Source organism: Zalophus californianus, chromosome 17, assembly GCF_009762305.2.
Source record: "Zalophus californianus isolate mZalCal1 chromosome 17, mZalCal1.pri.v2, whole genome shotgun sequence".
NCBI lineage: Eukaryota > Metazoa > Chordata > Mammalia > Carnivora > Otariidae > Zalophus > Zalophus californianus.
The window spans coordinates 36,232,072-36,259,125 of NC_045611.1; the positions used below are offsets into that span (position 1 = coordinate 36,232,072).

The following is a 27,054-nucleotide window of genomic DNA, read 5'->3' on the forward strand; positions in this document are numbered from 1 at the left end:
GTATAAACGTACAGTAAAATTTAATGATAACTGACAGCGAGAGAAACAACAGAATGCCTGGCCCCCAGTCCTTTCAGTGTCTTGCAGTAAGACAAACCTAAATCAACTGTAATGGGATGCACCATGGAGAATGCTCCAATAGAAGGTAAAATGTCCAGAAAATGTATTTTATACAGATATTAGAAGAAAATGAGGAATATCTAGATGAAAAGAGAATTTCCTGGTGAAAGAAAATGACCTTGTTAGAAAGGAAGAGCCTCTGGGAACTAAGCTTTAATTATTAGCATTAGCTTGTTCTTTTATTGATCAAACTCAGACCTGCTGAGCCAACTTCTTGCTAGGTTGTCAAAAGGTAGGAGAAAACGAACCCAGGACCATCCAGATTTGCCTCTCCTATATTCCCCTTAAATTATAAACTCCTCAATTTTCAAATCTTTTCCTAATTTATCTTTCTGTTTGCAGTGCCAAATTTGTATGGCAAATAACATTATTATTTAGATAAGTATATCTAAATAATAATGTGGGCCACATAATTTTTTGTTGTGAGTGTTGTTCTGTTCATTATAGGATGCTTAGCAGCCTCTCTGGCCTCTGCCCATTAGGTGCCACTAACACCCTCTAGGCATGACAATCAAAAATGTCTCCAAAGAATAACAAAGTGAGAGGAATCACACTTTTCAATTTAAAGCTGTATTATAAAGTTGTAATAATCCAAATAGTATGGAATTGATTTAAAAAACAGACACATAGACCAGTGGAACAGAATGGAAAGCCCAGAAATAAAGCCCCACAAATAAGGTCAACTAATACTTGACAAGGGAGCCAAGGATACTCAGTGGAAAGAAAAACAATCTTTTTAATAAATGATGTTGGGAACGTTGGTTATTCACATGTAAAAGAATGGAACTACACTCCTGTCCTACATCACTCACCAAAATTAACTCAAATGGACTAAAAAATATAAGACTGGAAGCCATAAAACTAGAAGAAAACAGGAAAAAAGCTTTGTCATGGGTCTTGGAAATGATTTTTGGGGTATGACACCTAAAGCACAAGCAACAAAATTAAAATTAAACAAAATAAAAGTAGGACTACATCAAACTAAAAAGCTGCACATCAAAAGAAGTGATCAACAAAATGAAAAGAATGGGAATGGGAAAAAAATATTTTCAAACCATGATCTGCTAAGGAGTTAATAAAAAAATATATAAGGAATTCATACAACTCAATAGGAAAATAACAAGTAATCCAATTTAAATATGGACAATGAACCTGAATAAACATTTTTCCAAAAAACTATACTAATGGCCAACAGGTACATGAAAAGGTGCTCAACATAACTAATCACCAGGAAATGCAAATCAAAACCACAATGAGATATCACCTCATGCCTGTTAGAATGGCCATCATCAAAATGATAAAAGATAACAAATGCTGGTAAGGATATAGAGAAAGGGAGCCCTTTTGCCCTGTTGGTAGTACTGTAAATTGGTATAACCACTCTGGAAAAGTGTGGAGCCTCCTCAAAAAAATTAAAAATAGAACTACTATATGATCCAGCAATTCCACTTCTGGATATGTCTGAGGGAAACTAAAACACTATGTCAAAAAGACATTTACCCCCTATGTTTATAGAAGCATTATTTACAGTAGCCAAGACGTGGAAACAACCTAAGTGTCCATCAACAGAGAATGGATAAAAAAGTTGTGGTATGTGTGTATGTATACATACACACTCACACACAATTGAATATTATTCAGCCATAAAAAAGAAGGAAATACTGTCACTTGTGACAACACAGATGGACCTTGAGAGCATTATGCTAAGTGAAGTGAGACAGATAGACAAATACTGTATGATCTCACTTATAGGCGGAATACTAAAAAAAAAAAAAAACAAATAACAACAACAGCAACAAAAACCTCATAGGAAAAGAGATCAGATTTATAGTTACCAGGCTTGGGGAGAGGGAGAATTGAAGGAATATGGTCAAAAGGTACAAACTTTCAGTCATAAATAAGTGCTAGGGACGTAATATACAACATGATGACTATAATTAACACTGCTGTATGGTATATTTGAAAACTGTTAAGAGATAAGATCCTAAGAGTTCACATCACAAGAAAAAACTTCTTATCTTTTTCTTTTTTATCTGTTTGAGATGATGGATGTTAACTGAACTTACTGTGGTAATCATTTCACAATTTAAGTCAAATTATTATGCTATACACCTTATACAGTACTCTGTATCAATTATATCTCCATAAAACTGGGGGAAAATGTCTCCAGACATGATTTCTCTCTACCTAGTGTCCAGGGTTTTTAGTTATATTTAGCATGAAGAATTGGAAAATATGAATCTACTGTAGTATCTTCCCAGAAGGAAAAGTTCAGCCTGAGTGATTTTGATCCAGAAAAAGGAATGGGAAAAACTTTCTGGCCTGTAAGTTTTGTACTTTAAGTTTGATTGTGCCATTTCCTGTTGCCACCATTGAGGTTTAGTTTCTCAAATAAGAGAATGGCAGTGATAGATATAGGGAGTGGGAGCAGGGTGGGTGGTGTACAATAGCCTCAAATTTGTGTGTCTTAACCTTACTTTGATGACACAGCAGACTTGGTTTCTACAGTTATCTTTCACTTTTTAAGCTTCTGGAATAAAAATAAATACAGTCATCTAATAAAACTTAATTTATGCGGTGCTACCAAGCAATTTGTTTATTGATTCATTTGTCTCATTCATGTATGTGAGAGGGGAAATATGGTAATATATAAGAATAATGTATCATGGAGCCAAAAATGAAGGAATTTCCAATTAATGAGCTATGGTACTCAGTACAGTATTTGATAGTTTCATCTGAAATCCACCAATTCTGTGGTGGACTGTTTGGGGTTGCAATTAATTAGTCTCGTTTTATTGGGGGCAGTACTTAAAAATGCATCTGGTTTATTTTCTAGGATGTACTTTCAAAGCAGAATGTTTTAACATCATCATTCTTATATAATTATTTTAACTCAGTAGGGTAGAAAAGATTAATATGATGAGCATAGTACAATTTCTAGGTAATTACCTAGGATGAAAAACAAGTACCTTTATGTGTGTACCTCTATCCATTGATACTTATGACAACTAATATAGTGTATTATTAACAATAGAAATTGTTTTAGCAGTGAAAATGGAAAAATGCAATGTCTATGTGAAAAAAACCTAGGAAAAGATATGTACTATTTTATTGTTAAGCATGTTTCAGGCATAAAAGTATTTTCTTACTCTGTTCACATTAACTGGAGTTTTCTCATTAGTCATATTGTTTTCAGTTGAAATAAAATGGCTTTGACTGTAAGGCAGATTACTAATATGTAAATCGCACCTCTATTTCTGTTGGTTTTTAGCATAATGATTGCAACTCTGCTGTAGTTTACACAGTAGATCAGAACTATACCATAAAATCCATCAATCTTATCTACAGAAAAAGTACAACATTCTTAAAATCCAGCAGTGCCCAATAAGAAAAACGTCAGCACCAAAAACCTCTACACATTAAAAGGACCACTTTGAGAAATATGAAATAATTTAACTTAGTTCTGTATTTTTTGATTTACTGATTTACTGAATCTATACTTACATATGATTAAGTTGCCACAAGACTAAAAAATTTAAAAAGTAGGATCATGACATGAACACATAACACATTATTATTAATAGATATGTATTTTTTGCCATTTTATTATTTGTTTTGTTGTTATTTCTGGCGATTTTCTCTGATCATTTCCTGTCTGTCACCTTTGGTCTCTCCTTTGCATTCAAAGAGTCCCCTTTAATATTTCTTTTCAGGGCTGGTTTAGTGGTCATGAACTCCTTTAGTTTTTCTTTGTCTGAGAAACTATCTATCTTACTATTCTGAATGATAGCCTTGCTGGATAGAATTATTTTTGCCTGCAGATTTTTCCCGTTTAGCACTTTGAATATCATGGCACTCCCTTCTGGCTTGCCAGGTTTCTTTTTTTTTTTTTAATTTATTCTTTTTTATTATGTTAATCACCATACATTACATCATTAGTTTTTGATGTAGTGTTCCATGATTCATTGTTTGCATTTAACACCCAGTGCTCCATGCAGTACATGCCCTCTTTAATCCCCATCATGAGGCTAACCCATCCCCCCACCCCCCTCCCCTCTAGAACCCTCAGTTTGTTTCTCAGAATCCATAGTCTGTCATGGTTTGTCTCCCCTTTCGATTCCCCCCCTTCATTTTTCCCTTCCTGCTATCTTTTTTTTTTTTTAACATATAACATATTATTTGTTTCAGAGGTACAGGTCTTGTGATTCAAAAGTCTTACACAATTCACAGTGCTCTGTTGAGTAATCTCCAGCTAGCCTTACGGTTTTCCTTGGAAGTTAAGGACTTCTTTTGTCTTGCTGCTTTTAAGATTTTTTTCTTTATCACCATATTTTGCAAATTGAATTACAATATGTCTTGGTGTTGGCCTGCTTTTGTTGATTTTGATAGGAGTTCTCTGCCTCCTGGATCTAGATATCTGTTTCTTTCCCCAGTTTAGGAAAGTTTAATGCTATTATTTCTCTTTTTTTTAAGATTTTTTTAAGATTTTATTTATTTATTTGACAGAGAGAGACACAGTGAGAGAGGGAACACAAGCAGGGGGACTGGGAGAGGGAGAAGCAGGCTTCCCGCTGAGCAGGGAGACCTATGCAGGGCTAGATCCCAGGACCCCGGGATCATGACCTGAGCCGAAGGCAGACGCTTAACAACTGAGCCACCCAGGCGCCCCTGCTATTATTACTTGAAATAAATTTTCTTCCCCCTTTTCTGTCCCTTCTTCTTCTGGGACTCCTATAAAACGTATATTATTATGTTTGATGAAGTCATTGAATTCCCTAAGTCTATCCTCATGTTGCATAATTCTTTCTCTCTTTTTTTCAGCATAATTATTTTCCATTCTTTTGTCTTTTAGGTCACTTATTCATTCCTCTGCTTCTTCTAGCCTACCGTTTATTGCATCAAGCCTGTTTCCAATCTCATTTATTGCATTCTTCAGCTCTGATTCTTTTTTAACTCTTTTAGCTCTGTGGTAAGGGTCTCACTGACGCCTTCTTTTCTCAAGCCCAGTGAATATCCTCATGATTGTTGCTTTAAATTCTCCATCAGACATGTTATTTATATCTGTTTCACTTAGATCTCTGGCTGTGAGTTTATCTTGTTCTTTCACTTGGGATGAATTCCTCTGTCTTGGCATTTTGTCAAAATTTCTGCATTCGCTGTTAGAAAAGCCAATTATGTCTCCTGCTCCTGAAAGTAATGGCCTTATTAAGAAGAGGTCATACAGTGCCCAGGGCCTGATGCTTCAAGGAGTGTCTCTGGTGTGGGCTGCATGAGCTCTGCTGTTGTGTTTTGGTTGCTCTCTCCTTCAGACCAGTTGTCTTCAGAGGCTTTAGAGGGCTTTTTTCCGACTTATAGCTTCACTGATAAAGTATTTCACAGGTCCTCAACTTATTCTACCCTGCTAGGTTTGGCTCTGGATTCATGTTGTTTTACCATCAATAAACTGTGAGACTAAGGATTTGATACAAAGATAAATTCAGCAATAATATTTCTAGCTTTAAGTAGTATGCAAAATGGAAATCTATTCCTAAATGTAAATTCATTTCCTTCTCATAAAATGTTATTAATTTTAGAAAAAATGATATATTTATTTTGAAAATAGTGTTAGGGTCCCACTATCCAGTATCGTGCACAGATGTCATTAAAAATAGAGAGGCGCCTGGGTGGCTCAGTCGTTAAGTGTCTGCCTTTGGCTCAGGTCATGATCCCAGGGTCCCGGGATTGAAACCCACATTGGGCTCTCTGCTCAGCGGGAAGCCTGCTTCTCCCTCTCCCACACCCTCTGCTTGTGTTCACTCTCTCAGTGTCTCTCTCTGTCAAATAAATAAATAAATCTTTTAAAAAAAATAGTCTCCCTATTGCAGTGGTCCCAAACTTCATTTCTTTTAAAAATCTCAGTGTCCATCACTACTATCTCCTAGGGCATTTAAAGCATATTATAGGGGAAATGAGCGAGGAATTTAATAAACTAGTGACATATTCAATGGATCTGTTTTATTTTTAATGTATATATTGCATTCTTCTAATATGTATTTGGTTTTGATTAGAGGAGTGGTTCTCAAACTGTACCATACATCACACTACCTAGAGAACTAATTAAGGGGCACCTGGGTGGCTCAGTATGTTAAGCATCCAACTCTTTATTTTGCCTCAGGTCATGTTCTCAGGGTCCTGAGATCAAGCCCCACATCAGGCTCCCAGCACTGGTCATAGAGTGTGCTTAAGATTCTCTCTCTCCTTCTCCCTCTGCCCCTCCCCTCCACTCGTGCACACACACACGTTCTCTAAAAACTAAATAAGTAAATAAAGAAATGAATCACAAATTGCTGAGCTCCACCTCCAAAGTTTCAACTCAGTAGGTCTGATACAGGATATAACAGGTTCCCAAGGGTCAATAATCCAGTATCCAAGGACTACATCTTGAGAACAATCAATAAGGTATTTTATAATTAAGAATATACCCAAAGTTTGATGTGTAGGTATTGTATTTTCTCTTTTTCTCTGGTATGATGTTTAATAGGTATTTAGGGACCTAAATGACCTGTAATACCTCATTTCAGCTTCTTCATATCCCCACAATTGTAGGTTTTTTTATTTCAAGTGTAATGCCATTTAAGAAGACAACATAGGAAATAAATTTATGTTGTTGTTACTAACAATTGTCATCTACACTCTTGTATGTGTTCAAGGCATTATCATTTTCCTAGAAATAAACCATCCTAGATTACTTGTTTCTAATTTGTAATCTCTATTGTGTAGAAATGTGCAAGTGAATAATTAGCGTGGCCCCTCTGAGGTTGAAATACCACTTAAATATTTTGTGTGGAAAATGTGAAACTTTTAAGTAATTCAATGTGGTGTTCTAATACACTGATAAATTTGAAAACTAATATTTTAGCTGAAAGTTACTCATCCTATAACTATTTCAAGTAAATGTATAGAAAACGTGAGACAGTTTTATGGTTAATGGCTGAATAATTTTGCTATTTTCTTTATAAGACTTGATTCATGTGACAGAACCAATATTTCATGTTTTCTTAAAGTTAAATCAGTAACAACAGTCTGATTCTCCTACCTACCAAAATGTAATCTCAGAGCCTTCCAAGAAAAAAAGTATACTACAGAGCTTATCCCATCTTGACTTTCCCTTCCTCAAAACAGAAATCAATGGAGCAAATATATTGCAGTAAAATCAGAGAAAATAATTTTATCAAGTATTTATTAAGACTGACCCCACATCTTCATGGGTTTCCAAGAATTCCACTAGGTTCTCATGATGAAGAGCCAAAAATGACCCCTCATGCCAAGAGCATTCTCCATAACAAAAGCCTACTCCCCAGAAAAAAGACTTCATGAGGGAATGGCATTTACCTGACACCAGTCCCTCTAACCTTCCTGTATCACACTAAAGACCTCAGGTTCTGTAACATCCCATATCATATATACCATACTTAGCACCTAGTGAAAAATTACATGGCAAGAAAATACAGTCTGAGGGTGCCTGGGTGGCTCAGTCGGTTAAGTGTCTGCCTTCGGCTCAGGTCACAATCTCAGGGTCCTGGGATCTAGCCCTACATTGGGCTCCCTGCACAGCAGGGAGCTTGCTTCTCCCTCCCCCTCTGCCCTTCCCCCCCTGCTCATCCTCTCTCTCTCTCTCTCTCTCAGTCTCTCTCAAATAAATCTAAAAAAAAAGAAAGAAAAGAAACTACAGTCTGAGTAGACAAAGCAAACATCATAACCAGGCCCAGATATGTCACAGATTTTGATGGACTTATCAGAGTGGACATGGACAAGGAAAGACTCAGTGAGCCTGAAGACATGTCAGTAGTAATTCCCCAAGCGGAAATGGAAAGACAAAAAAAAAAAAAAAAAAAGAATAGAGAAGAAAAACACAACACAGCATCCCAGAACTGTAGGATAATTTCAAAGTGAAATATATATACAATTGGAAGATCAGAAGAACAGAACAGAAGAAATATTTGAAGTAGTAATGGCCAAGAATTTTCCAAAATTAATGACATATACCAAACCACAGGTCCAGGAAGCTTAGAGAACACAATGCAGGATAAATACCAAATCTATGCCTAAGCATATCATAATCAAATGGAAAAATCCAAAGAAAAAGAGAAGATCTTGAAATAAGCCAGAAGAAAAAAAATCTTACCTCCCCTATAGCAAAATAAGGATAAGAATTACAGCCAACTTCTTTTCAGAAAGCCATGCAAGCAAGAAGAGAGTGAAATATTTAAGGTGTTGAAGTGTTGAAAGAAAAAACTACCAACCTAGAATTCTGTATCCAGCAAAACTATCTTTTAAACATGAAGGAGAAATAAAGACTTTATCAGACAAACAAAAACTGAGGGAATTCATCACCAGCAGCTCTGTCCCACAAGATATGTTAAAAAAAATTCTTCAAGGAGAAGGAATATGATAGGTCATAAACTCATATCTACATGAGAAAGGAATAACATCAGAGAAGGAATGAATGAAGATAAGATGTATTTTTCATAGTTGATCTAAAAAATAACTATTTAAAGTAATAATAGTGGAGAGCCTCAGTCAGTTGAGTGTCTGCCTTCGGCTCAGGTCATGATCCTGGAGTCCTGGGATTGAGCCCCTCATTGGGCTCCCTGCTCAGCGGGGTGTCTGCTTCTCCCTCTGCCCCTCACCGTGCTTATGCTCGTTCTCACTCTTCTCTCTCAAATAAATAAATAAAATCTTAAAAAATAATAATAAAGTAGTAATAGTAACAGTGTGCTGGGTGATTATAGCATGTAGATAACTGCTACCAATGACAGCAATACCATAAGGGATGAGTGGGAGGAATTGGTAATACTCTGTTATTTAAATTGGCCCTTTCCTGGAAATGACCATCAGGAGCCCTTCCTTATCACTGACTTTGTGTGATAACCTCTTTCAGCAAAACAACAGTAGGCTATAAAATTTAAATATACTGTATTTTTAAAGATGAGTGACTTTGTAACACCCTCCCCCCAAATTTAGAGAGAGTTAAAGAAGACATGATGTTAAAAAAAAAAGGTAAGAACAGTAAGAATAAATCAGAAAGACATTTAGAAACACCAAACTATAAAATAAGTATGAGCAAGAAAAAAAAGCAAGACAACAGAAATTGTTAAGAGAGTGATTGAAAATTGACAAGTGAAAAGGTCAAGAGCTGACAATGATTTCTAATGTGAGTGTTGTCTCAGGGTTGTGGCTGTGCATGTAGACAGTAAGCTCCACAGTGATGGTGATTTGCTCTGTGAAGATTTATTTTGTTATTATTATTCAAAAAAATGTTTATTGAACATCTAAGTACTAACTATAACCCTAGGCACTTTTAAGAAGTATAAAATAGGGGCACCTAGCTGGCTCAGTCAGTGGAGCATGTGACTCTTGATCTCAGGGTTGTGAGTTCAAGCCCCACACTGGCTGTAGAGATTACTTTAAAAAAACAAAATCACTGGGGCGCCTGGGTGGCTCAGTCGTTAAGCATCTACCTTTGCCTCAGGTCATGATCCCAGGATGCCGGGATCGAGCCCCGCATCGGGCTCCCTGCTCAGCGGGAAACCTGCTTCTCCCTCTCCCACCCCTGTTGCTTGTGTTCCTTCTCTTCTGTGTCTCTCTCTGTCAAATAAATAAAAATAAAATCTTTTAAAAAAATCATTTAAAATAAAGTATAAAATATATTCATTATCCTCAAAAAATCTACAATTTGGAGAGATAAAAAGAAAAAAATAACATGAATTTTTTGTTTTTATTTAAACTCCAGTTAACATACAGTGTAATATTAGTTTCAGGTATAGAGTTTAGTGATTCAGCACTTAAATACAACACCCAACAGTGCTCATCACATAAGTGCTGTACTTAATCCCCATCACCCATTCAACCCATCCCCCAACCCACCTTCCCTCTGCTAACCATCAGTTTGTTCTCTATAGTTAAGAGTCTCTTTCTTGGTTTGCCTCTCTTTGTTTCCCTTATGATCATTTGTTCTGTTTCTTAAATTTCACATATGAGTGAAATCATATGGTGTTTGCCTTTCTCTGACTGATGTATTTTGCTTAGCATAACACTCTCTTAGCTCCATCCCTGTCATTGCAAATGGCAAGAGATTTCATTCTTTTTTATGGCTGAGTAACATACCACATCTTCTTTATCCATTCATCAGTCAGTGGACATTGGGGGCTCTTTCTGTAATTTGGCTATTGTTGATAATGCTGCTCTAACATGATAAGCCCTAATGAAGGATTTATCAGAAGAATAATAACTTTTTGGAAGATAATGATATCACTATCCACTGGCCCCTTCTTTTATGAGATTTAGGTATCTAGAGTGGAGTCCTACGAAAGACTAGGATTCCATATTATCACTTATAAGACTTCCTAGAAATTTGATGCCCTTGCCTGGATAACTGAGCAGGACAGTTTGCCAAGTGCTATGAATATGCAAAAATATTAAGATGCAGTTGCTGCCATGAGGAACTTTATATGAAATAATAAAGTTAAACATTTGTATTTTTAAATACTTCGTAAATAGGGGGCGCCTGGGTGGCTCAGTTGGTTAGGCGACTGCCTTCGGCTCAGGTCATGATCCTGGAGTCCTGGGATCGAGTCCCGTATCGGGCTCCCTGCTCAGCAAGGAACCTGCTTCTCCCTCTAACCCTCCCCCCTCTCATGTACTCTCTCTCTCTGATTCTCGCTCTCTCAAATAAATAAATAAATCTTTAAAAAAAATACTTCGTAAATAGTAATTACAAAGCAATAAGTAAGTGTCAAATTAGTGGCAACAGTAAGTGCTATAGGAGTTCAAAGAAAGAAGAGACTCTTGTAGACTGATTGACAGGTAACACTTTGTGAAAGAAGTCTTCATTTGAAGGATCAGTACAATATATATCAGAAAAAATGAACAAGAAGAAAGGTAGAGGTTGCATTAGCAAAATCAAAATACGAGAAATGTGACTTTATTAGGAGTAACACAAAAAGGAAATATATGACAATCAATAAAATCTTGTTCTCATTTTTGAAATCTATACTACACACAAAAGCTATATGTCTTTGAATATTTTCTTTTTACTTTCTTAAGTACATTGAGGAAAGTCTCTAGTATTCCAGACAGATGTTCCAATTGATTTCATTTAATTGCTCTACTTTCTTTGCATAACTTGGTAAATGGCCTGGAATTTAGGATGGTTATTGTTCTTTACACAAAATATTTGTTATTTCTGGGCACCTGGGTGACTCAGTCATTAAGTGTCTGCCTTCGGCTCAGGTCATGATCCCAAGGTCCTGGAATCGAGCCCTGCATCCCTCTCCCACTCCCCCTGCTTGTGTTCCCTCCCTCTCTTGCTGTCTCTCTCTCTGTCAAATAAATAAATAAAATCTTTAAAAAATATATTTGTTATTTCTAAGTTTAATTTAGAGAATTTACTAACCATTATAATACCTGTTACTTAAGTATGCATAGTCACAATAAATAGTAATTGAGAATATGAGTTCTACTTAATTTACTTCCATATTTTATATTTTTTAAAAATCAATAAACAACCTTAAAATAGGCCTGATTGCCAGTTCTTGAAATAAATTTTAAAATAAAATAGAAAAAGAAAGAATGAATGATGAACAAATGAATGAAAAATCTCTTAACAAGTTCAGTGTTTGGGACTTTCAGTTTCCAGTTCAACAGAGTAAAGGGCTTGGAAACTCCTATCCTCACCACAAAAAAAGGTGAACAAAATGAAAGTCAACAACCCTCTTAGACCCATCAGAGAATTGAGGACACAAGGCAAACCACTGCAAAGGAGGCAAATACATAGAATCACAACTTAACAGAGTAGAAGTCACGGTGGGGCCAGCAAGAACACTTTAAGGGTAATTGTCTAATTGCTGGAGACTGAGTTTGAGACTAGTTTAAGAGATTTTTAAAAACTCCCAGAGGCCCAGACTTAGGGGACCCCGTACTTTCACTAGTTTCTCATTTAGGAGCCACACCAGGTCCTCAGAGTCAAAATCTGAAAAAATTCCTCTTGAGCCTCTGTTGGAGGAAGGGAAAATTAAACATTTTTAAAGACTCCCAGAGCTACTGTTCACCTTAACAAAGACCTGATCTCAAGGGAAATTATTTTACAAAAGCCTAATCAACATAGGTTTTTAGAACTTAGCTGATTTGAGGGAAGTAAAATACCCAACTCTGGCCCCATCTAGTTGTCCTGTCTCACCATCAGGAATGGATGAGAATTGAAGAAAAGGAACCTGAAAAGCACATGTTAAGGTCACAGCCCAGGGTCATAGACTCACTAAAAAAGTAAGACCTAACTGTAGAACTATAGAACACTTAACCCTTCCCCAAACATCTTACCACTACATTAATCAGTCTCCTGTATAACAACAGGGGATTACAAGTGAGCAAGGATCAAGCCCTTTTTAAAAAGGAGTCTCTATGGAGGTAAGAGACAAAAACAAGGACACTAGAGGAACTTTTAGCCCCTGACACCCACAGCTACAGTAATGAATAAATGTAGCCTAACTCACAGCCAGGTAAACATAAAGCCTCATACTATACATGACCAGCTTTCAACAAAAAATTACAAGTCATGCTAAAAAGCAAAAAAAAAGGGGGGGAGCAATTTGAATAGACAAAGCAAGCATCAGAATCAGTTATAACAGGGAATTTGGAATTGTAAGACGGAATTTTAAATAACCATGACTTATATCCTAAAGGCTCAGACAGAAAAAAAGAAATGCTAGAAACCAAAAGCACCATAATAAAAATGAAGAATGCCTTTGATGGGCTCAGCAGCAGCTTGGACATGGCTGAGGAGAGAATCAATAAGCTTGAAAATGTCAATAGAAACTATACAAACTAAATAAACTGCTACACCAAAGGCCTCCAATACCTGATAATATAGTCCCTTAACCAAGGGGACATCAGCAAACATGACACAAGTAGAACCTTGATAAGATCTTACACTTGATACTTGCCCTCTTGGGACTGCATGTAAAGAAGCCCAGTCTAGTCTCCTTGAGAATGAAAGCCTAAAAGGAGAGAGGCCTATTCAGCATCCCAGCCGACCTTCCAGCTGAATGCAGTCACAAGAGTGAGCCCAGTCAAAACCACCAGAAACTGTGCAGCCAACCTACACAATCATGAGAAATAAAATAGTTATAGCCGTAAGCCACTAAACTTTGATTTGGTTCATTATAGACAATAAATAATTGCTAAAAGAAGTGTATTCTGCTTTGCTTAAGAGCCAAATGTGAGAGAGTTTACAGAGATGGACCTGTCAACTCTAATAAAAAGGTGTGTTTGGAAAGTGCAGACTTTAGTAGACAGGAAAGGGAAAGAAATATACCGAAGCAGAAGGTGAAATCTTTAAGAATTTAAGAGAATATACTTGCTGACAGTCACAACTTTAATCATGTTCTCCAGGAAGAGGGTGCAGGTGAAAAGAAATGACTTTGGTAAAGGAAAAATTATAAGGTATTTTTGTGTTTTATATGTATTATAGCCAAGTAATTGTCTCCAAGTCTCTCTAGTTGGCTAACATGTGATAACTACTTAGTCTAATGAACATTTTTAAATTACATATTTTCGTGAAAAACCTAACTTGCAATTTGGGACTAAAAAAAAACCTCTCACCTTTGGTTTAAGGTTTAAGCTATGTATCTTCTATCCCTATTTTAAAACTAAGCAGTTTTACTCCCATGTGCTTTTTGTCGCTATAAAAAAGCACAGTTTTGACTAAAATGCCATGGCTAAATGGTTTGCCTCTCAGAGAGAGAGAGGTCTCCAACATGAAAAATAAAGTGCACTAAAGCATAAACCAAGCTTTCCCATTTAGCTCGTTTATATCATATTGTCCACTTCGGAAACCAGAGTTTATCTTTCTAATCCAGAGAACAACAGCTGAAACATAATTGTACACAACCTCAGAAAAGTTTACCTCCCTAATGCAACTCTGTAAAGAAGCACTGACCATTAAATTAGACATTCGCAGTCAGTAACACCCAATGCAGTTTGGCTTTATGAGAGTTGTGGATTTATTTTATTGTTTCCCTTCAGATTATTTTTCACACGCATTGGCAGTGGTTTTTATCATACCTTCATTAGAAGCTTTGACCATTAAGCTGTAGAAAAACAGTTATCAAAGGGGCACGTGGGTAGCTCAGTTGGTTAAGTGTCTGACTCTTGATTTCAGCTCAGGTCATGACCTCATAGTCGTGAGATCAAGCCCCCTGTCAGGCTCCACGCTTAGCATGGAGTATGCTTGAGATTCTCACTCTCCCTCTCCCTCTCCCTCTGCTCCTACTGCTACTCATGCTTGCTCGGTCTCCCTCTCAAAATAAATAAATAAAATCTTTAAAAAAAAAAAAAAGAAAGAAAGAGAAACAGTTATCAAAATCAAACTACTCAGTTCCAAAAATAGTTAAACATAGAGTTACCATATGAATCATTAATTCCACTCCTAGGGATAATATTCCCAAGAGAATTGAAAATATATGTCACACAAAAACTTGTATATAAATATTCATAGCATTATTCATAATAGCTAAAAAGTATAAATGAACCAAATGCCCACTAACTAATAAATGGATAAACAAAATGTCGCATATCAATATAGGGGAACATTATCTAGCCATAAAAACATGAAACATACTATAACATGAATGAACCGTAAAATATTCTAGGTGAAAGAAGTCAATCACAAAACACTGCATATTATACAATTCCATTTATATAAAATGTCTAGAATAGGCAAATCCATCACCAGAGCCTGGGGGAAGGAAGAAATGAGAAATGACTGCTAATAGTTACAGGGTTCCTTTTTTGGGTTGATGAAAATGTTCTGGAATTAGTGGTGACACTTACACAACCTTGTGACTACATTGAAAACCACCAAATTGTACACTTTAAAGTGGTAGACGTTGTGGTGTGTGAATTATATATCAATTTAACAAAAAAGAAATGTAAAACTATATTCTAAATTTATAACTGGGAAACAGGTTGTTAGATGAAGTTTGAACCAGAGTTCGAAACTTCCTGACTTATTACAAAAGAGAAATTAGAAAAACTTCCATGAAAAATTGGTGTTGCACTATTTTTCAGGAATATGAAGTTGAAATTCAACCTAAGAAAAAACCAGAAAATATGAGGAATGATTATATAATAATCAAAATAACACCTAACATTTGTATAGTGCTTTGCAGTTTTCACAGCGCTTTCATACACCATTAAAAATTAAGTACATGTTATAATTGCCTCACCAAATCCATGCAATAAGTGGTATTGTAATTCTATTTTTAAGGATGAGGAAACATTCAAGTTCTGTTTTTCTGTTATATCTTTAAGCATTTCCAGGTCAGGGTTTGTCTCTTTTTCATCTCTGTGTAAAAAGCATATATAGTATGCATTCGGTATATGTTTAGGTGAATAAATTAAGGCTTAGGAAAGTCAAGGGACTTTCTAAAAATCAAAGCAGTGTTAAAATACTGTCTTTGGCATTCAAATCCTGTGTGCTTTCCATAATACCACATCACAAGTCTCCTGTGTTCAGTAATACATTTGTTCAAGGTCTAGTCTAAGTTGATGTCGGGTTATTATTAAAATGGATGCCTTCAACAGTAATCATTGATATGGCATATTACATAAGACCTCAAGAAACTAAAGTTAAACAATTATACAAATTAGACTTTGTTATTTACTCTCTAATCATCTGATTAGTACAATGGTTATTTACTAAGTGCCCATTAGGTGTCAGCCACTATGCTATACCCTAGAAATAGGGCATAAAAAGGAATATATCACTAGACTGGAAGCACCTAAGGACCTCTTTTCATGGAGCTATTTTCAATGTAGTAGGAGGTTCTCCCACCTATTTCATCACTTTATCCTTGTCAATTATCTAGAAGCTGAGTTCAGATATGATTCAAAATACTTCAAAGAAATAATAGTCAAATGTTAGTGGATTCCTTCACTATCCATTAGAAGTCACCCATCAACTACCAGGAAAAGAGGCTAACAATTGTTTTAAGAAGTTTTCCAGGGCGCCTGGGTGGCTCAGTTGGTTGGGCGACTGCCTTCGGCTCAGGTCATGATCCTGGAGTCCCGGGATCGAGTCCCACATCGGGCTCCCTGCTCAGCGGGGAGTCTGCTTCTCCCTCTGACCCTCTTCCCTCTTGTGCTCTCTATCTCTCATTCTCTCTCTCAAATAAATGGATAAAATCTTTAAAAAAAAAAGTTTTCCATAAATAGCTATACTCCTAAATTCTGAAATCAAGGAATTTAGCCTTTGAACATGTAACCTCACAAATGCCCCATATACTGTTCACTTAGGATAATGCAGGATCTTTCTTCAGGATCCACATTCCAGAGCACCTAGTAACACCACATACTTTTAAAAGGTATTAACAACTATCTCTGCTTGGATTTATGCCTTCCTATGAAGACAAGCTATTTCTTGTTCTTCAGCTGATTACTAACTAGGACTAGTAAAAAACAGGAGTATTCTGTGTGTGACATTAAATTAACACATGTCTTAGATTTGTAATTTTTTAAATGTTATTTTTTTTATTTTTTTTATTTTTTTAAAGATTTTATTTATTTATTTGAGAGAGAGAATGAGAGAGAGAGAGAGCACATGAGAGGGGGGAGAGTCAGAGAAGCAAACTCCCCGCTGAGCAGGGAGCCCGATGCAGGACTCGATCCTGGGACTCCAGGATCATGACCTGAGCCGAAGGCAGTCGCTTAACCAACTGAGCCACCCAGGCGCCCTTAGATTTGTAATTTGATCATAGATTGATTAAGATGCACCTCCAGTCAACAGAGTGCCTGATATATAGCAGGTGCATCACATCTATAGAATAAACAGACTTTTATTTGTTAATAAATAGATAACAAATTTATTGTTTTTGTGATTAAACAAATCACAAACTTAGTGATTAATGGAAATCCACTTACACTGGAAACTAGATTTTCCCAAAGTCCAAGCAAAATGATGTGCTTTAGTCATATAAGCCAGTAGGAGATTTTATCATCAGAAAAGAACTACTTCATTTCTTTTTTCTATGTGAGTAGCCATCATTTCATTAAAATCAAGTGAATTTTAAAACAAAACTAAGTTAAGAAGCTCCAATTTAGTAAATTTTTTAAATGCCATGTGACTATAGGCTAAAAAGTATCCAAATTTTAAAATGAAATATCAATACTTTTATTATTCTCTGACAAAATTTCTTTCCAAATATCTTCTCACCTTCCAAATCTGTTGTGTCTTCCTTTTTTACCACTTTGAATTCTGGTGTCAGATTACAATATGGTATTAAGAAATAGAGATAAGTGTAGCCTGTTGACAACAAGTAAACTTTTTATTATTAACTGTGTTCTATATTTAGGAATTAGCTGTCTCCCCCATAACTGGCTAAACACTTCAGCAATGAATTTAAATGTTAAAAATCATTACTGTTTTGACATAACTGTAGAGGACAAACTGGTGGCTATCAGAAGGGTGGTGGGTAGGGGGATGAGTGAAATAGGTGATGGGGATTAAGAGTACAGTTATCATGAGCACAGGATGTTATATGGAAGTGTTGAATCATTATATTATACACCTGAAACTAATATGACATTGTAAGTTAATTATACTGGAATTTTTTATTTTTTTTTAAGATTTTATTTATTTAATTGACAGAGAGAGAAAGACAGCGAGAGAGGGAACACAAGCAGGGGGAGTGGGAGAGGGAGAAGCAGGCTTCCTGCTGAGCAGGGAGCCCGATGTGGGGCTCGATCCCAGGACCCTGGGATCATGACCTGAGCCGAAGGCAGTCGCTTAACCAACTGAGCCACCCAGGCGCCCGTATACTGGAATTTTTTAAAAAAGAATAAAAGAATCAAATAAGTATTTAAAAAATCATCACTTTTAGTCTATTGTATCACTTGCTTTCTTTGGCTATTCTTAGTTGATAATTTCTTTAAAAAGTGGTTGTATATTATCAGATATCATCCTACTAAATTGTTTTGGTATTCTATATTATCCAGACTATTCAGGGCATTGGGGTCTTAGATCAAATCAAATATTTTGATAAGAAGCCACTAATGCCACCTTAGATTCTTTCACTGATTTCCACACAGAATTAGAATACATATATGAAGCATCTGTCATACACATTTCCTGTAAACTTCGCACGTAAGTTGTTTGAAACTTGGAACACTTTTTTTTAATTATTTTAAAATATCAGGGAAAGGGGGCACCTGAGTGGCTCAGTCGTTAAGCGTCTGCCTTCGTCATGATCCCAGCGTCCTAGGATCAAGCCCTGCATCGGGCTCCCTGCTCTACGGGAAGCCTGCTTCTTCCTCCCTCTCTCACTCCCCCTGCTGTGTCCCCTCTCTCGGTGTGTCTCTCTGTCAAAATAAATAAATAAAATCTTTTTAAAAAAATAAAGTATCAAGGGAAAAGATTATATTATCAGAATACACCATAAACATCAGTTTAACTTCTACTTTCTGACTAGGATATCTGATTTGGTAAATATTTACAATGAAATTTATCATATGAGATAACACAAATTATTACCTCAGGTTGGCATTTAGGGACTGTGATAATTGGTCTAGGAAGATTTTATTAGCTATATCAGAAACTTACTCTGTTAGCAATTAAAACACACCAGCAGCAAAGGAAAGCAAGTGATAATATATTTTTAAATTTTTAATTTTATCATTTATCAAAACCTTTTTAATCCATTGACTTTTATAGAATCCTAATCATTCTTGACAACTTTGTTTTGAAAAAAAAAAATACATCAGTACCTGGAACAGTCTTTCTCCATCCTTTTGCCCTGCCAGGAAGAGAGATGGTGTACCAGTCACCCAATGAACAAAGAACACATTGATTAAAGGAACATCTCTCACTTACAGTAGAAAGACTAAAGGCAGACATGACAAAATATCAGAAGCATGATTCTCTTAGGCAGCTAGAAAATTGGAAATAGGCCATTAAAGAGTACAGGCCAATGAGTAAGAGGAAACATTGGTGGCCAAATCATTTATATCAGAGTCCCCATATAATGAAATACAGTTAATATTAAATCTATTTAGGAACATATTTTTCTTAGCTTCATTTTTCTTAACCTCTACCATTCATGTTATTATCCAACTTGCCATTCTCAAAATTACAAGTTTTCCCCACCAAGAAACATTGTTCCCTACCTGATATTCTCATATTGTTTCCTTATAGAAAAATAGAATTTAACATGCACACCACATGGAACAAAAATATATTTCTTTTAGCATCCCCCTACAGGCAGTGAAAATAGTCCTAAAATTTTCACTCTGCCCTTTTAACTATCTTGAATGAGCCAGAGAACCTGAGCTTATTAGTGTAGATCAAGGGCTAGTCCGTATCCAGAGTACAGTCTTTTTCATAATCGAATCCTACATGGATATAATCGGATTAAACTCTTCCTCAGCAAGTTGGTGCCTGTTGTAGAAGATCAGCAAAATACACCAGCCTCATCTTCCAGAACTGCTTAAATAGCCCAGGCTTTAGGTATAGAAGAGAACATCACAAAGCCCAAATGCCACAGCCTAGATTTACAAAAATTAGGAAAGGCCATGTTAACCGGAATGACTACATATAAAATGTTATAGATTCCCAGATCATATCCTAGAACACCACAAATACTATAGGGATACAAGCAGTAAAAGATCATGGAGTGCCTAGGTGGCTCATTCGCCTGGTAAAGCATCTGCCTTCGGCTCAGGTCATGATCTCAGGGTCCTGGGATCCAGCCCCTGTTGGGCTCCCTGCTCAGCAGGGAGCCTGCTTTTCCTTCTCCCTCTGCCCCTCCCCCTGCTCAGGCTTGCTCTCTCTCTCCCTCTCTCTATCTTGCTCACTCTCTCTAATAAATAAATAAAATATTTTAAAAAACAGTAAAAGATCAAATGTCATCGTACGGGGTTATTCAATGTCATTAGAAGTCCTTTTTATAGAACAGTAAGACAAACATCACACTTCTTTTTCAAATGAAACTGAGATCACAGGTGATGATGAAGGGTGTGGGATTTGGAATTAGGCTGCCAAAATTAAAGCCCCAGCTCCGCCATTTAGTAGCTATATGTTTTTAGTCAAATTGCTTAACCTCTTGATTTCCCCATAATCAAGTGGAGATAATAGTACCTACCCACATGCAGTTATTGTTAACAACTGCAATAAGATGCAAAAAACACTTGCCATAGTTTTTGGCATATCATATGCCTTTAATAGCTATTAATTCTTATTGCTTACAGAGGGTATTTTCTTTAATTTTCATACATTGTCCTCTTTTAGTGTTCTTCATCTCCATTTTAATTGATGTCAAATGTACTCTTGTTTCAGAGCTGTCCATTTTAGAATAATGAATACTTCTCAGAACAATTTTCTCTCCCAAGAAGAGGCATGTTTTTCTCTAAAGTTGCATAAAATATTGGTTGTTTGAATGTGTTCTTCTATCTCATTTTTATAGAGATGCTATTTTTCCTCAAGCCAGGGCAGTACCAGAGGAGTTACAGACATTACTGTTAGATGCAAATTCCCAGTGGCTTAAGCCCTTGCAGGGAAATAGAATTCAATGTCCTTTTGACTCAGAATAACATACACACACACATTCACACACCAAGAAAGAAAATTTCAGGGTTTTTTCCCCTTTGGCTAGTGATTTTTCCCTTCGTTCTTCTGCCTCTTATGTCAGCATATATACATTATTTAAGTTTCATTTTTGACAAATGGACATCAGAGCTACAGTTAAAGTTCATATCGTATTCTTGAACAATGAAGTTGGCTTCAATATCGTACCTCAAAACAGAGTGAATGGAAATTATTAAAGTGGCATTTATCTCCTGTCCTGCCTTCTTAATTAATGTAGACTCTTAAATTACAGCATAATCTATTTTACAATGCCATTAAACAGTCAGAATTATATGTCAGTGTAACATTCTCATGGAGAATAAGAATGAATCAACTTTAAAAAGTGTTACTTTTTTAATTACATAAATGTGTATTTGAACTGTTTTATAAAGTCAGAATATGATACAGTCATAAAAACATATAGGCATTTGAATCTAGTGATTAGTGTATCACAAATGCCTTTCATGTATTTATCTTTAGATAGACAATCTTTCTGTACTGGTATCTATGTGGTATAAACTGATACAGTATTTTTAAGTTGGGAATATGTTACAAGACTCAGGTTTGATGTGTTTGGAGAGTAAAATTTCTTTATTCATTCATTTGTTGAGAAAATATGTACTGAGTGCCTAATATATGCCAGGCCTGTTCTAGGCTCTTATAATATAGAAGTAAATAAAACAGACCTAAATCTTAGCCCTCATAGAGATTACATTCTAGTAGGGGGAAAGAGGCAATAAACATAATAAGTAAATTATGTAATACTATTTAGTTGTCAGAAAGTGATAAGAGCTGTGGGGCAGGGGAGGATAAAGCCAGGTAAAAAGGATAGTCATCAATTTTCTGTAGGTGTTCAAAGCAGGCTTTCTCTGAGAAAGTGCCATTTGAACAAAGATTTGAAGGAGGTAAGAGAGTTGAACATATAGTTATCTTTTGAAGAATATTCTTGGCAAAGGAGAAAACCAGCACCAAGGCTGGAAAGTATAAGCATCTGTAATTCTCAAGGAACAGTGAAGAGCCAGTGTCTTAGAGCAGAAGGAAGGGAGATTAAGGATTAAAAGATGAAATTGAGTTAAATGAGGGATGGGGAATGTAAACTAGGCAGGATAAATTTTTATTCTGAGTGAAGCCAGTAGACAATAGGAACAACAATAGTTAAAGCAGGGAAACCAAATAGGAACCCATTAAAATAATTCAGCTAGAGATGATGGTGGCTTGCATCAAGATGATAGCAATAAAGGTAGAAATGTGTTTGGATTGTGTACATATATTTGATTTCTTGGCGGACTGTGTATAGGGTACAAAGGGGGAAAAAGCACTATAACTACAGGCTTACTGGCCCTAGCAAATAGAAATATGGAGTTGCATAACTGAGATGAGTTCTACTTCTGGCTATATCCCCCAAAAGAATTGAAAGCAGAGTCTCAAAGTGATATCTGTGTATCCATGTTCATAGCAACATTACTCATAAAAGCCAAATGGTGGAATCAACCCAAATGTCTATAAATGGATGAATGGCTAAACAAATCAAAGTATATACATATACAAGGAATATTATTCAGACATTAAAGGAGTGAACTACTGATAATTGCTATAATTTATATAAACCTTGAAAACATTATACTAGGTGAAAGAATCCAAACACAAATGATCACATGTTTGTATGATTCTTTTTATATCATACATGTAGAATAGATAAATCCATAGAGACTGAGAGCAGATTAGAGGTTACCAGGGAATGGGGAGTTGTTACTTAATGGGTATGGGTATATTTATGGGGTGATGAAATGTTTGGAAACTAGAGACAGCTGGTGGTTGCACAACATTCTGAATACACTAAAGGCCACCTAATTTTTATACTTTAAAATGGTTAATTATACATTATGTGAATTTCACCCCTAAAAAACAATAAAGAAATAGAATGTCATAGGTGCTTTCATTGTAAACTAGTAGAAATGTAAAGTAGTATACCTCTTTTTAAAAATCAGGTTTTCTTTTGTATATCATTCTCCAGGTGTCTTAGAACAATTTGTTGAAGAGACTATTTTTTTGTCTTTTTTTTAATTTAAATTCAATTAATTAACATATAATGTATTATTGGTTTCAGACGTAGAGGTCCGTGATTCATCAGTCTCACATAATACTCTGTACTCATTACATCACATGCCCTCCTTAATGCCCATCACCCAGTTACCCTATCTCCCAACCCCCTCCCCTCCAGCAACCCTCAGTTTGTTTACTATGATGAAGAGTCTCTTATGGTTTGGAAGAGACTATTCTTTTATCCAATGAATGTCCTACTTCATGACCCAGTATTCCATATCTAGGAATGTAAAAAACAAATCTTGATGCAGACAAATATGATGTGCAGAGATGTTCACTAAAGCATTATTTATAATGGTGAAAGATTAATCACTTCTTGGCCTTTTGGCTAAGATCAAGTTTAGTATCTGTTCTTATCAGTTTAATGTAATAGTGAAAAATAAGGAGAAATCCATCATCTCCAACAATAGATTTTTTCAATGATGATATAAGAGGATTAATGTAGACAATAAAATTGTTTTTGATAATGTCTGTAGATTTTAGAAAAATAATTTTTAAAGGCATATATAATAAATGTCTTTTAACTGTTAGTTTGGTTTTCTCAATGGGATTTCAGTGTTGCAATAATATTTCTCTCCGCTTACCTATTTTTAAAGAATTTTAATAACATGACAAAATACTCATAAAATAATACTGGGTGAAAAGCAATAAAACTAAACTATGCTAATATGTTTGTGCATGCACATGTCTAGGGAAAAAATTACATGATTAAAAGTATGCTAAAATATAATAATTATGTCTTCATTTTGTGATTTTAGATACTTTTATTTTCATTATTCTTTGTAAGTTTTTAATTTTCTTATTAAACATACTATTTTAATTTGAAATCTATGTTCTAAGGTCTTCTTATTAGAGTATTAATGATAAAAGTTCTTATTTTGGTTCTTTACAGTGAGATAATATTAGCAAAATAATTTATATGTCTAGTTTGATCTCTTAAGTCAGTCTTTGCTGGTAGTGTAATGAAATCAGTATATATTTGATTTTTACTTCAACTATGTAATAAATTTTATGATAACATATAGCTAACATGTATTATTTATTGTGCAGGACAAGATACTTGAGTTTAAGCATTATCATTCAATCAGCATTATCATTCAGTTCTACTAATTTGCAATTCATTATATTGCTTTACAATTTTGCATACATTGTTTAACTTTTTTTAAATGCCTATCCCTAAGTTCACTGTTTCTTTCCATTATACATATCTATTTCTAACATAAGAGCTATATTAAAAAATCATGTATACTTTCAAATTATTTCATATTTCTAGGTAATGTTTAGTGATGTTAGCAGAGTCCCACTGAATATTAAAATATTTAGGTATTAATTAGCCTTATCCTTTTTTTCATGTTCAGTTAGCCACTGTATAGTACATAATTAGTCCTTGATGCAATGTTCAGTGATTCATTAATTAAGTATAACACCCAGTGCTCATCACAGCACCTGCCCTCCTCAGTACCCATCACCCTGTTACCCCCTCCCCCCAACCCCTTCACCTCTGAAACCCCCAGATTGTTTCTCAGGGTCCGTAGTTTCTCATGGTTCATCTCCCTCTCTGATTTCTCCCCCTTTGGATTTCCCTCCCTTTCCTTATGGTCCTCCGTGCAATTGCTTATGTTCCACATATGAGTGAAACCATATGATAATCCTTTAAATGTTCAGTTTAACTATGTAGGAAATATATACTCTCCTAGGGAGAGACTGACTTTTGGAATGCCAGTGTGAGGACTGCATGAACCTGCTCTCCCCAAAAAGGAAAAAAATACGGGTCAAACAACTAATATTAACCATTTCAGAACTCTAGAAATTAACCAAAGCCACAGAATGGACTATGTTGTCTATCCAAGAGGAACTGCTAATCCTCGATAAGACTGCAGGTTCTGTGGCACTCTAATTTGGGCTTTTCCCACCCAAGCTCCCTTCTCTACTGAGTGGTATGGCAATGCAGCAGCCGTGAAAGCCAGTAGCTCACAGTCAGTAGACAGGACTGACTGAATTAAAATTCCTATCCCCAGAGCACTGTCAGTATTTTATCTAAACTAGCAACTCCCTGGAAAATCCCCATTCTCAGGAGGTTGGGGCTATTTGATTTGACTCGGAGTTCAGCCCAGCAGTAAAAAATAAAATTTAAAAAAAAGCCCTATCTCCCAGGGCATTACCAAAACCAACAATCATCTGCTGGCAAAATCTGAGCTACCTAAGCCTATGATGTGTAGTGAAACAAGAGCCTGGTCAAAGTATAAGAAGTCCTGAGGAACTAGGTAACCGTGGGCAACTTTGCAAAACTCCAGTATATTCATGGAGATCTAGAAGGCTATGAACATGCCTAGAAAGGAAACTACTTCATTCAAATACTCAGCTTGAGTATACTACCTTAAGGCCCTGCTCAAGCAAGAAATGAAAGCTAAAGCTATCCTATAAACTGCTTGAAGTTTGAAGGCATGCTTCCACACACAAATCCTCCAGCAAAGTGTGGAAGACATACAGACAGGATATTTAAGGAAATCTTGTGAACCAGTCCTTGGTTATACCAACCCAAGTATGCCCCCTAGGAAGCCAGGCTGAAGACAAAAACTTTAAAAATAAGAAAATAAAATAACTTTGTGTCAGGGAATGCAGAATCTATAGAATTCATCCAGGGAATGTCACTAAACAAATAAACAACAACAACAAAGAAAAACGAACAAATCCTTAAAGGGAGATGGTTGATAACATAGTTGTTATATTATCTAAGAAGTCCACTTTCAACGACAAATTATAAGACATGCAAAGAAACAGGAAAGTATGCCACACATTTGAAAAAAATAAAAGCAAACAACAGAAAAATGTGCCCAAAGATATTGGACTTAGTTGACAAAAAACTATAAATCAGCTTTTATAAATATGTTCAAAGAACTAAAAGAAACCAGGATTGAAGAATTAGGGGGTAAGTATGACAACTATGTCTCACTAAATAGAAAATGGAAATAGGAGATAAAGATCATTTTCAAAAATCAAATAGAAATTCTGGAAGTGGAAAATACAGTAACTGAAATGAAAAATTCAGTAGAGGGCTCAATAACAGATTTGAGTTGACAAAAGAATAAGCAAGCTTGAATACAGATCAAACCTGAATACAAATCTCTGTATACAGAGAGTATACAGCCTGGGTTACAGGAAAAAACTTCAGAGGGGTGCCTGCATGGCTCAGTCGGTTAAGTGTCTGACTCTTGGTTTTGGCTCAGATCATGATCTCAGGGTTGTGATTGAGCCCTGTGTTGGGCTCTGTGCCCAGCAGGGAGTCTTCTTGAGATTCTCTCTCTCCCTCTGCCTCAGCCCCTCCCTCCTCCTCTCTGTCTCTCTCTCAAATAATAAATAAATCTTTAAAAAAAAAAACTCAGAAACCTATGGACCCTCCATCAAGCATACCAACATATGAATAAGGGGATTCTTAGAAGGAAAAGAGAAAAAGGGGCAAAATAAATATCTGAAGCAATAATGGCTAAAACCACCCAAATTTGACCAAAACATTAATCTGCACATCTAAGAAGCTCAGCCAGTTCCAGGGAGAATAAATTCAAAGAGATCCACATATAGTCAAACTGTCAAAAAAACAAAGACAGAAAGAGACTATTGATAGCAGCAAGAGAGATGCTACTTACCATGTCCAAGAGAGCCTCAATAAGGTTCACAGCTGACTTCTCACCAAAAATCATAGAAGCCAGAGGGGGATGATATATTCAAAGTGCTATTGGGGGGGGAATCTGTCAATCAGGAATTCTATATGTGGCAAATCTATCCTTCAAAAATGAAGAAGTTTAGACATTCCTAGATAAACAAAACAGACAATTCATCTCTACTACACCAACCCTACAAGAAATGCTGAACTGAGAAGACAACTGGACAGTAACTCAAATCCACACAATTAAGTAAAAAACACCAGTAAGACTATAGATAAACATAAAATATGGTAATGCCTCATTTCCTATCTGATCTAAAAGACAACTGTATAAAATGATCATACAAACCTGTGTTGATGGGTTGATAATATATAAAAATATAATTTGTATAATAACACAAAGGAAGGGGAGGACAATAGCTATATTAGAACAAAGTTGTTATATGCACTAGGAATTAAGTTTTTTTTTTAGTTAATATGCTAACTGTAATCCCCATGGCAACCACAAAGACAGTAA

The 27,054-nt window shown here is 35.8% G+C and overlaps 1 protein-coding gene and 1 pseudogene across 1 annotated transcript in view; both read left to right on the top strand.

Annotated features, from left to right (window-relative positions):
- The window catches only part of ITFG1 (integrin alpha FG-GAP repeat containing 1), a 327,184-nt gene that overhangs the window by 287,603 nt on the left and 12,527 nt on the right, over positions 1–27,054 (top strand). The window lies entirely within an intron of this gene.
- On the top strand, positions 23,185–23,293 carry LOC113936795 (annotated as a pseudogene).